This window comes from Phasianus colchicus, chromosome 15 (assembly GCF_987193195.1).
Source record: "Phasianus colchicus chromosome 15, bPhaCol1.hap1.1, whole genome shotgun sequence".
In the NCBI taxonomy this organism is placed as follows: domain Eukaryota; kingdom Metazoa; phylum Chordata; class Aves; order Galliformes; family Phasianidae; genus Phasianus; species Phasianus colchicus.
Window position 1 is genome coordinate 9,194,722 of NC_143450.1, and position 11,549 is coordinate 9,206,270.

The 11,549-nt window shown below is 47.0% G+C and overlaps 1 long non-coding RNA gene across 4 annotated transcripts; it reads left to right on the top strand.

Annotated features, from left to right (window-relative positions):
• The first annotated feature begins 5,969 nt into the window (after nt 1-5,969).
• LOC149915900 (uncharacterized) lies at nt 5,970-10,206 on the top strand. 4 transcript variants are annotated; one of them, XR_016471406.1, is made up of 3 exons: nt 5,970-6,002; nt 6,371-6,633; nt 8,045-10,206. It is a non-coding gene; the product is annotated as an uncharacterized LOC149915900 (long non-coding RNA). The 4 variants fall into 4 exon arrangements; XR_016471407.1 differs by having other exon boundaries at nt 8,048-10,206; XR_016471405.1 differs by lacking the exon at nt 6,371-6,633 and having other exon boundaries at nt 5,976-6,002; nt 8,048-10,206.
• The last annotated feature ends 1,343 nt before the right edge of the window (nt 10,207-11,549 follow it).

Consider the following 11,549-nt stretch of genomic DNA (forward strand, 5'->3'; position numbering starts at 1 on the left):
ATCACACATTTAGGAGCATGGCTGTGCTTTTGCCTTCCATTTTTCACTGCATTAGGGCCTTAGTCTGCCCTCAGGCTCTGTGTTCCCCAGAGACTGGGAAGGACTTACATTCAGTGACAGTCTGGATGGGATTCAAGGTGCACATTCCCAGTGTGACCGGTTTGTAGCCCACCTCTTGCACAACAGTCTGCTGCGTCTTCATGGTGGCTGCACACCCAGGACTGCCATCTGCTGGCACTGACTCTGAGGCCGTCCCCAGCAAGGGGTGCACATGGCCTTGCTTTGTGCAGAATGAGGCACACACTCCAAGTCTTGCTACTCCAGCTCTTTGTGAGATGTTTGCTTTGGGTTCCCTCCTCCTGCTGCTTTTCCTTTGAAGGGTTCTGCACCACCGAGTGTCCTGGCTCATTCCTACAGACTGCCACTATTTATTGTTTTTTCTTCTGTCATCACTGCACTTTTTGTGCCCTCTATCTCCATTTCTGGCTTGTCCAGAAGAACAAATACTCCCTGGATGCTCTTCTGGGTGGGAGCCACAGTGCAAGAATCATAGAACAGCTTGGGTTGGAGGGGACCCAAGGATCATCAAGTTCCAACCCCCTGCCATAGGCAGGGCCACCAACCTCCAGATCTGGATGCTGCCAGGGCTCCATCCAACCTGGTCTTGAACACCTCCAGGGATGGGGTATCCGCACTCTGGGTAGTCTGTTCCAGCACCTCACCACTCTCTCTGTGAAGAACTTCCCCCTGACATCTGATCTAAACCTTCCCTCCATGAGCTTAAAGAAGGTAGGAATAGTCCTGAACTGGGTGTCCCAAATGCAGCCTCAGGGACAGAAGCTCCCTGGCTGGGGCCAGCAGCAACCATCTGCTCCTTTGCAGTTGCATCTGGGAGCCTGGTACACACAAAGTGGAAAAACACTGGCTCAGGAGCAGACATCCAATCTGTTTGCAGAAGGCAGTTTTCCTAACTGCTTGGCTGGTGTGTGATCACTCCTGTTACCAAGCACTATGTAATGCAAGCAGCTAACTAGTCTTCTCATCATCATTTTTCAGCCCATAGGTTTCATTTACTCTGGCCCCTTTTCAGTGCTATGGGCTGAGGAAAGTGCCATCTCAGCTCTCTGCGTGCACAGCCCCAGCACACTGCTTGGTTCACACTGATGCTTCTGGGTCATCAGCTTGATCTCTTCAGTCTCCTTCAGTTGCTGTTTTTCTTACCATCAGAAGGGGAAGAAAGAGGACAGAGAACTCCATATTTTGCTGGGACTAGCAGAAAACAAACCCAGAATGTCTCTTTTGAGTGCAGGTTTGGGGCTTTGGGATGTGTAACAACAGAATCACAGAATCACAGAATCACAGAATGACCTGGGTTGGAGGGGACCTCAAGGATCATGTAGTTCCAACCCCCAAAACAACAAAAGTGTTTAGGTGATAGAAGGCAGGGGCTGCTTTGAGGATCAACCATACCTATGGGTGCTGGTTGTCAGAAGGAGAAAATGGCTTGGGTTGGTTGTTGGGGAAATACAGTACCTCAGGTTAGGAAGAGAGACTGAATAACCAGCATGCGCTGGAATTCAAATATGGTTGCTCTTGTTCTTTTCTAAACAAGGTTATATGTTCATCTCCAGCCAAAAAGTGGTGGCTGGGAACAAGATATTGTCCCTTCTGTTGCCATTTCTGCGCACCTCTGACAGCTGCTGTGTAGGATTCTGCTTGCACACTGGTGAGGGTTTGGGCTCTTTGATGCTTTAAACAAAGCCACATCACTGCTTTGAAGAGGATGAGCTGAGAGCAGGCTCCTTGGGTCACTCAGCTTTTGCACCAGGTACATGGAGCTGTTCAGCCTCCTCTGTTCTTTCCTCTGTTTACAGGATAATAACTGATTGTGGTTAATAATACTCCCAGGATATGTTTCTTTCAAGCACTAAAAACTTGCAGCGTCAGTGCCTGTATTCAAAAACTCAGGGTACCCGACTAGAATTATCTGGAGATTAAAACTGGAGATAGGAGAATTGGCGGCCAGGACTGGATCCAGAAGGACATCTGAGAAATCAGGCAATTATATTCCAAAGGCATATCTTTTTGTGTTCTCACTGTTACCAATATAGCATGCAGAGCAGGCTCTTCTCTGGCAGTGCTTGTCTATTTTGCTCATCAGAATAGTAGCCGACCAGACGATAAAGATCTTTGCTATCAACCCTTTTAGCTAAGAAATGAAGCTTGAATGAACCTTTTATAGACAAACAACTGGAGGAGAATGAAGTGAAACCATGAACTGTGCTGTGAATCAGCTCCAGCTCTTCAGCAGTTCTCTCCACACCTCCACAGACCTCTAGTTCTTATTCAGGGTTGACTCCATTTACCATCTGTTCTCAGTTAACCCCAACCAGAGGGACACTGTCTGGCAGGGATCCTCACAGCCATGCAGCAAAGTCTCAGGTGAGGAAAGAGCTGAATGTGCCTTTCTCTCACTGATCTCACTGCAGCACCATCACATGCCTGATGTTTCAGTACTTTCAAGATCCTCATTTGGGTGTTAAAATTAGGATGTTAGATATTTCCCAAGGTCAAGCTGCTGTCAACTTTAGTACTATAAATGTTTTAATATAGCATGCAAGCTTTGAAGGCAGATGATTTTTAAGCCTTCTCAGCCCTTACAATCCTGTAACAGTGAGTTCCGCTGATAAACAGTGACTCCCATAAAAGGCCAATTATCAATTTAAAACACCCTTTAATTCTGTAGATTCCTCTATTGCCCTGCATTTGCACTTGCTTCGCAGCACATCTCTCTATATCTTCCTTAGCTCTTTGTTTCCCTAGAGGCAAAGCCCAGCAGTGCTCCGGGCCCTGACTGCCAGGCTTGTTTTCACCAGGGAGCTCTAAGCAGCTGTGGATATTGCATCCATCCCATGGTGTGCCTTCTGGGCCAGGGTGATCACAGCTAAGCAAGGCTGGGGGGGCCAGGGCCCAGTCAGGTGGCACAGTAAAGATTTCCTACCCCAACCTGCCATTTTGTTTACTCTTTGGGCATAGACAGCCTTGCTCTTTATTTAGCTGTGTGCATGTGCCCAGATCCATTCCCTTTATGGGTGCCGTTCATTTGGAGCTCAGCAATGCTCCCACTGTGCGAGGTGCTCAATCCATTCCTCCCAACGTGACCTAGCATTTGGCACACCGTGTGACATGGTGCTGCTTGTTTGTCAGGGTGCCTGACGTTCTTTAGAAATTCATCAATATCCTTCCTGGACTAATGTAAATTATTTCTTGAAATGCAAATGTGTTATCTTTCTCTATGCTTTTATCATCGTGGCCAAATAGTAGACTAGAGGAGCAAAACCACCCTTTGTAGAATTCATGCTTGATTCTGCTTCTTATACCATGTTTATTTGGGGGTTACATAGTGCTTCTTAAAGCCAAAAAGCATTCATAGATCTAATTCCCAGTTTCATCTTAGACGATTCCTAGACCCAAAGGCAGTCATTTTTCCACCAAATGGTCTTCTGACACATTTTAGTGACAAACTTTCTTTGTCAATGCCTCAGCTCCTTCATCATGTTTGGCTACAAAGAAAACTACCATTTTTGGCCTTCAGATTAAACTTTGATGTCTTTCCAAGTGTATTTCAACTGCTTTCACTTATGGACAGCTCAAAATTTCCCAGTGAATACAGAGATTTTTTTATCAGTGTCACTTACAGGGTTTGCTATGAAGAATGTGTGGAGCTGACTTAAAAACCTTATGTGGGCTCCAGTTGTCTGCAGACTTCAGCCTGAAATCGTCCTCTGCTGTGTAACCAGACCAGAAGGAAACAAGAATGGAAGAGCCATGAGAAACTCCATGCTTTACACTGAAAACTAAATGATAACCATGGCTCCATCTTGCTTTAAAATCTTTAATATTGTAAAATCTGTAAAACTGCAACACCCCATGAGTGCGTGCATAAAGCCCATCTGCTCCTGGGGGCAGTTCAGCCTGTCCAGTCCATGGGAGCTCTCACAATGCTTCGAGTTTTTCCCCGAATCGATACAGAAACTTTTTCTTTGAACACTACAATTTTAGACAATTTCTTCATCCTTATTGCTTGGAAAGAATATCCTGACAGGTATAAATTGGTGCCAAATAAATAGTCTCATTTCTGACTTACATTTTAGCTGCCAACTTGTTTTCCTTGAAGATGGCTGTGCTTGGGGTGGTTGTTCATGGTTTGAGTGGTACGTATTTGATGCAAATACATTCTTATGCCTTGGCAGCTTTTCAATTTTTCTTTTTTTTTCTTCTTTTTTTCCTCCTTTTTCTATTTTTTTCCCCCTACCGTCCCATTTCCTCATGAGACCAGACATTACAAAGTATTACAGTGCCTGCCACCAACCTGCCTTCTCTACCTGAACATCCAAGAGCTTCTCCACTCCCTTCCATCTTCCTCACCCCTCCTTTTGAAGCCAGGGCATGGTATTATTCCTGGGGAACCACTCTTTGTACAAAGATGCTGAATTTCATCACCTGCTGCTGCAAGCAGCTCAGCTACACCGAACAGCAGGACATCTCATTGTCTGGAACCAGTAAGACACCAAAGAGACTGACGAGCACTTTTCTTGTTAAGGAAAGGTGAGACTGAGTTTACATTTACGCTGAGAAAGGGCTTTGCTGGGTAGCTTTACCAGGCAGTCTGCCTCCTTCCAAGGGGCAGAGTCTCTTGGCATGTTGCTGTGCAGGCAGGGAGGCTCACATTTCCCACTCCTGGAGCCCTCCTTGCATAGTAACCTTTTTCTTATTTACCCATGTTTTCCCCTTGTGCTTGAGCCACCCTGGATACATACAGTCTGCTGCTCAAGCCCGTCCTGCTAATGCCTATCCCACACAAAAGTCAACATCAAGCTGGTGCCTGGGCTGGGGTTTAGCTATTTCTTTCTCACCAGAGCAGTTCAAAGCAGACTGCAAGCCTGGCCACAGCTTTATAGTTCCCTAGCAGCCGGTATCTCAGGCAGCTGAAGGAAAATGCTTTGACATGGCATATTTGCTCTGCTTGTGTCAAAGCTACTTTAGCAGTCCTGTTTTCCCCCACGTCTGCCTGGTAGCAGGGGCAACCCATACAAGATGAGGTGGTCTCCAGAGCTCCTTGCAAAAGAGGCTCTCACACAAGGATCCCAGGGACTCCAGCCCATGGTCTTAAGTGCACCTTGACAGACACAAGCAAACCCAAACATTGGGAGAGTGAATCCAAGTTGCAGCACAGGCTGATCCTCGCCCAGGGCTCTCTCTGGTAGGCCCAGGACATCACGTTGTGCCTCAGGTCCAGGTCAGTGCAGAAGCACCCATAAGGTTGGGACCGGACACTGTGCACTGTGCTGCAACGGAGCAGGATCTGGGTTTCCCAGAGTTTTCCTCACGACAGAATGCTTCCTTTATGCACTTTGTTGCCTCTATAGCTGAGAAGGGTGAATAAAACAACTCAGTATGACTTAGAAAAATAACTTTGTCTGCGAGGTATTTGGTGAAGAAGGACAAAAGTGCTGCAAGCCTGTGAGGAATGTGCACACAGAGCTGGCTCCAGCCTCCAAGGAAGCTGCAGCTGTGTTGGAGAGTCCAAGGCTCTCCAAAAGCAAGCCCTGGAGCTGACACAAGATAACTATTCACCTGAGGCTCAAGGCACACTTTGCTTTCCAATGTTTTCTCTGTAACTGTAGCTAACACACCTAAATCTGGGCAGCAGTCCCCAAAGGTTCCTATAACTCTGCATGCCCCCACACCTTGCTACAGGATGCACAGAGTGAGGTAAACTGGTCATCCCAACTATAGTGGAAATGCTAAGTCATGACCTGAAGCAGTGATGGAGCACCTGGTGGGAAGGCAGGGCCTACCTAAGGGAGCTCAGGTGCATGCAATGCAGCTGAGTGACTGAAAGGATCTTGGCTCCATCCCTTCCCAGACCCAATTTAAGGGCTGGCAGTAGAGGTGAGGGTATCTGACTGGATGTTCCTGTCTATCTGAGGCCTTTGAAGGTAAGCAGTTTCTTTAATTTCTGTGCTCACCTCTGTTGCATTTAAGTAAGCCTGCAACTCTGCTGTTATTGCTGCGCTTTCTATAGCCATGGCATAATTATCCCATGGAGACAGTCCCATTGCTCTACTCTAATGATTAGGACCCTTTTCTGGCTGGTAATGTACCAGTTTAGGAAAGATGCTATGCCTCAATTTCCTAATTTGAAAGATGGGAGGAAAAGCAGCTTGTCTATGTAGATGGGGAAGAATCATTACTGTGTGTCTTGTGCATATAGAAGGGAGCCATAAAACAATCAGGAACTGTGATTGACTTTATCTTGGTTTTGATACGCAACCAGTCGAAGCTTTTCCCTTCCTATCACCTGCAGCAGATCTGCACTCCTTTGAGCTCAGTCTTAGTGCCACCCACATCTGAGCCTCACTGGAGCTGGCAAGAACCCTGAATGGAGCAGCCCCTCAAGCCACTCTGGGAGGTGAGAGCTCTTCCAGTGCCCACCTCATCCACAGTGCTGTGAGCCATTCCAGCACAGCAGGGAGCTGCCACCACATACCTTCCCTGGGACTGAGGCCATCAACCTGCTGCATGCCCCAACAATCCAGACATCCACTGAGCTTCCTCCTGCCAACCTTGGTAATGGTTACACTGTTTTTGTCAGTTTTCTCTGTTGGTGCATTCCCAGGCTCAGCCTGCTTTGGGAGAGGCAGCTCTACGAGTAAACCCACAGCAATGGGCAGAGTCCTAGCAGAGATCTTGACCTCTCTGTTGCCCACATTTTGATTCTCATCCAAGCTGGCAGCTCTCTGCCCTTGCAGTCACCTGCAGGAGCTCCTCTCTGTCTGCTCCAGTAGTGCTGTGCCAGCAAAGCAGCTCAAGAGCATTAACACCCAGGGCAGTAGTTCTTCAAAGAAGGTTCTCCCTTTCTTTCCTTTCTTTTCCTGTCACATCTGTTCTCTCCTTTCTCTGCTCTTTTTCCTCACTGTGCATACTGAAAAAAGCAATTAATCTGGGCAGCAGTCCCCAAAGGTTCCTATAACTCTGCATGCCCTTCCTGTTGAATTTAGGCACTGTGTGAATGGCTTCAGCAAGCTTGCAGCCTGCTGACCCGGCCATCTAACAGCTACAGTTACATCAGCCACATACGATTAGAGTTTAAGAGCAGGTATGGCAGCCAGACCTATAATTGCTAAGCACTGAGAGAGCTTTCTTGCTACAAAGGTGGCAGGAATAATCAGAGTGCTTTAAGAGGCATGGGAGAGATCTGAAGACAGCTTACTGGCCTGTGATTTCCTTACCATTCAGGGGTTATAGCCTCGCTTACAACAATAGAGAAGTTGCATCAGGAACTCGGCTTTCTTGGGAGAAAATAAGGTTCTAGGTGTTTGCAGAGCTTGAAAATTCAAAGCAAGTAAATGCTGAAGATCAGGCATGAAGAGATGCTCTGAGGGCTCTGAAGACTCCTTTCTCACAGGAAGTCATAAGACCAATGATATGGAAAAGCAGTCCCAGGAAATGTGCTTCTCATACTGTGTCTGAGGGCTTCTGCATCCTCATGTCAGCCTTTATTTCCCCAGGTCTCTCTGTTTCCTTCCCCACAGCTGCCTGTCTCAGCCTCCTTTTCCCATCCCTGCTCCCTGAGCAGAGGTGCAGAAGGCAAAGGAGCACACAGAGCACACCTCACAGCAGGGTGTATGTGATGGTGAGGTTCAAGAGGTAATGTGGCAGCAAAGGATGAATATCAGCAGAATGACATCACCGCAGACCATTCTTGATGAAGAAAGTCAAAAATAACAGTATCCACTTCTGAGTTCTGAGAACCCAGACATTAACCACGCTTCCTTCCTGTAGGTGCTGTTTTTCAGCTCTAACACTGAGAGAACAAAACCTCAGGGTCAGACATTCACAGTAGAGCTTTACAGAGCTGCTGCCACAGGCTTGCTGATGCTGAAGGGTGGTTATTGTTCAAACTTCACACTGATAACCTAGCAGCTGGGGAGCTGAGTGTTAATTTTCTCACTATGATTTGCCTTCCATGTCCTCTAAGTAGATGGAGTCTCTCTGAACCCCGAGTATGGGGACACAAGAAGCAGACTGGTGCCACAAGTGGACAGATGAGCCCCACCTGGCTGCTAACTGAGCGGAAGCTGCATGTGGGACCGCAGTGCTACGGCATCTCTGATTTGGGCCATGCAAACCCACTTAAGCTGTGACTTATGACAATCCCATTGTAGGAATGGGAAGGAGCTGAGGAGCCGGTGGTGACTTCAGTGGACATCTGGATTTTTGCAAAGCATCTCAGTGCATCTCCCCTTGCTGTATCAGAAGTCTGGTGCTTAAACTGCTCTTGTCTTGATTTACCATAGCCCAGATGCTTCCCTGTATTCATGTAACAGAGCATGAAAACTGCAGAGCACCATTTTTCATCCCACCAAAGCTGCTGACAGCTCAGCTGACTCCTGCTTTGAACTGGAACTGTCATGTTGGGCCCGAAGCAATACAGTGCTGCCACTCACAGCTCAGTTGTCAGCACTGTGCTGCCTCTTGCTCTGCACGTTAATTTCTGCTTAAGCCTTGTGACACTTGTTTGTTTTCCTCTATTCCTTGCCTATGAATGCATTTGCTTGTGTGGTAAGGTCAGTGTGCAGATGTCACACAGTGCCCTGTCCCAGCACAGGAGAAGGGATGGTGCCCTGTGGTCTGCCCCAGCCTTCCTGCTCCAATCTGTTTTTGCAGCCATATCCCAGTAGAGGAACAGCTGATCTGATTGTGACCAGGTTGTTCTTCTATCTTAGGCTTCTGTTGAGCAAAGGAGCAAAAGGTTTGGGCTGAAAAAGCTATTTACTGCTCAGCTGTGCCTCTGGGACAGCTTCTTGGAGCTGCCAAACCATCAAATGGAGGCTCTTTCATATAGCCCAGCTTAGGTATTCTCATTGAGAAGCTCCAGGTTTGAGCTCTCGGGTGATGCGTTTGACTGATTTGTGCTGCTTCTTCAGCAAATCCATATTTGTTTCACTCTCTCCTTCTTTTCAAGCTTTTAATCACAGTATTTCAGGAAAAATTCCTTGTGAATACGTGCAACCACTTTAGCTCTGTGACTTATTCTCAGCTGGCATTAATTCTAAAAATAATGGAGGAACTTTGTCTGTTAATTAAAACTAATGACTTTATAGAATTGCAGATGTGTTAAACTTGGAAAGATTTGCATTGGAGACCAATAGAAACAGACAATTTGCAAGTCTGAATAATAAAGGAAATTGCACTGAAATAGATATACTCAGCTAGATGGAAGCCACTCCATCTACAAGAAGTTGCGAAGAGGATTAACTGTGGCCATTCATTCTTAGAGTACCGTGTTTATCCCATGTTTCAGAGGTGTGTCTGGGAATATTTCCCTTATATCTTACAAAATGGGGAAAGGGCATTTTCCCCTTCATGATAAAATGAGATGGAAGCCATTGCAATGATTACTATTTGTATTCTTCAGAACTGCTTCCAGATTGAGCCTGCTCATTTTGCAAACGTAAGGAGTCCAGCTGGATGGTTTGTGCTCATCACTCCTCTACCAGTAATAAGAGCTCTGCTGCCTTTAATGTCACATCCAGCTGTGGAGAACTACATTGAAATCTAGAGAGCAGTTGGGAATGACAGCACTTATTCTCCCTGGGACTCTGGTGATGGAGTGGGATCCCAGTGCCAAGAATGTGTTCAGGGAGCTGCACCCAGTCCCTGAACTACCTGCAAGACCCTTTGCAGATGGGTGACACGCAGCAACCAGAGCAGCAGCCAGCCGTTCTGGTGTGAAAGGCAGTAGGTTCACCACTGCTGGGGATTTGGAGGGATGCAGAGCTGTACCAGACAGAGCTCTCATTGTTGGTGGGGTGATGTGGTATTCAAAGATTACCTCATCCCAAGGAGAACCAAGAAACCCACCACTGACTCCTGAGTTTCTTCCCTGCCTCATCTGCCAATGGCTCAGGGAGAGAATGGGGTGACACAGCTGCTGCAATTGGAGACCATTTCCAAGGGACCATTCGAGACTGTCTTGAGCAGAGTGAGGAGAAAACAAACACAGCAGCCTCTGACAGCAAGAAAGCATTGCGAAATGTCAACGATCTGCTCACTACAGCTGCTGTGGGTGTCCTCCAGCAATCCACAACAGCAGAAAAAATAACAGCAGCAATACAGAGAGCAAAAAGCCCCTGCAAAGGGGAAGAAACTTTCATCAATATACACAGATTTCCTTGTGAGCTTTCCAGTTTACGTAGGCTAAGGAGTGAAGGTTAGCTAGCATCTACTTTACCAAGATGCATCCTGAATCTATTCTGCACTCCCCCAGATGTTTCTGGTAGCTGGATGGTGGTCAGTCTGCTGCCTGCCTTTGCCAGCTGTGCAGCCTGCTCCTGCACTGCCAAATGTTTTGCCTGTAGACCATATTTCCTTGTCTGGAGTTGGGTTTTCTTAATTACCCGCCTGTGTTCCTGCCTTACAGAAATTATTTGTTCCTGCCAGGCACTAAATCCGATGGTTGTGGGAGGTGTTTATGTGGGAATAAAAATGGCAGGCTGACAAATCCCTAGTGGCAAAGTTTTCTCTGGTGGACTTTTCACACTGAAACAGAGGAAGATGAAGAGGGCTGGGATGAGAGCCAGCCGTCCAACTGCCGTTCTGAAAATTAGCTGCGCTTCTCTTTTCTGAGTAGCGGTTGTTAAGCTTGAATTTAGCACGGTGTCAAGTGTGGGTTTCATGATCTCAGCTTGTGCTCACCCTGAGCTGTTCTGGGGGGAGCTTGGCAGCATTCAGAAGGGACGCAGGCACCACAGCTTCAGCTTTGCTCATTCCAGAGCAAAGCTGTGCAAGCAGTTTAAATGAAGAGAATATTTCTAAGAAAACTGGGGGTTTTCTTCCTTAGGGAGGTTGTAGATTTTAATTTATTTAATGAAAGTTGTGCTTCCTTAAGCCCAGGTGCCTTTCTGCATAAAAATCAGATGACCAAAGTATGGATTCCAGACCAAATTCCTGATGGCAGCCAAAGACGATGTGCATGTTCATGGGGAGGCACAGAAGTGAGTGCTGTGTTTGCTGAAACAACTAGGAGGAAGGATGCCATGGTGTCCATTAAGAATTCAGCAGCTGAACTTCTGCATGGGTCTCAGAGCCATCTGGGGCTTTCACTCACTGACTTCTCTTCTTTCGCTTCTCCAAACTCACTGTAGCTCCTGATTTTTTGACACCATGTGCAGTTTCTCTTCCAGTTTATTGCCCTGGGTGGCACTGGTTGCTATTTTGTCACTCTCTCCCTGCCATCACACTGTTTTGTTAAGAGAGAATCGTTTGCATGAATTAGTCAGGGAAGCATCTGCAGTCAAGCTAACACACACAAGAGGTGGTAAATATTGACTCTTGTTGCTGTAAACTTGCCATGCCTCCAGCTGCACGGGAAAGGAGTGATAGCTGCATTGCTGCAGCCGATGACAGCTTGACTGACCTGGAGCTCAGGTTTATCTATTGGGGGGAACACAGTAGTCACAGCTCCTGGCTTCTGTCTCCAG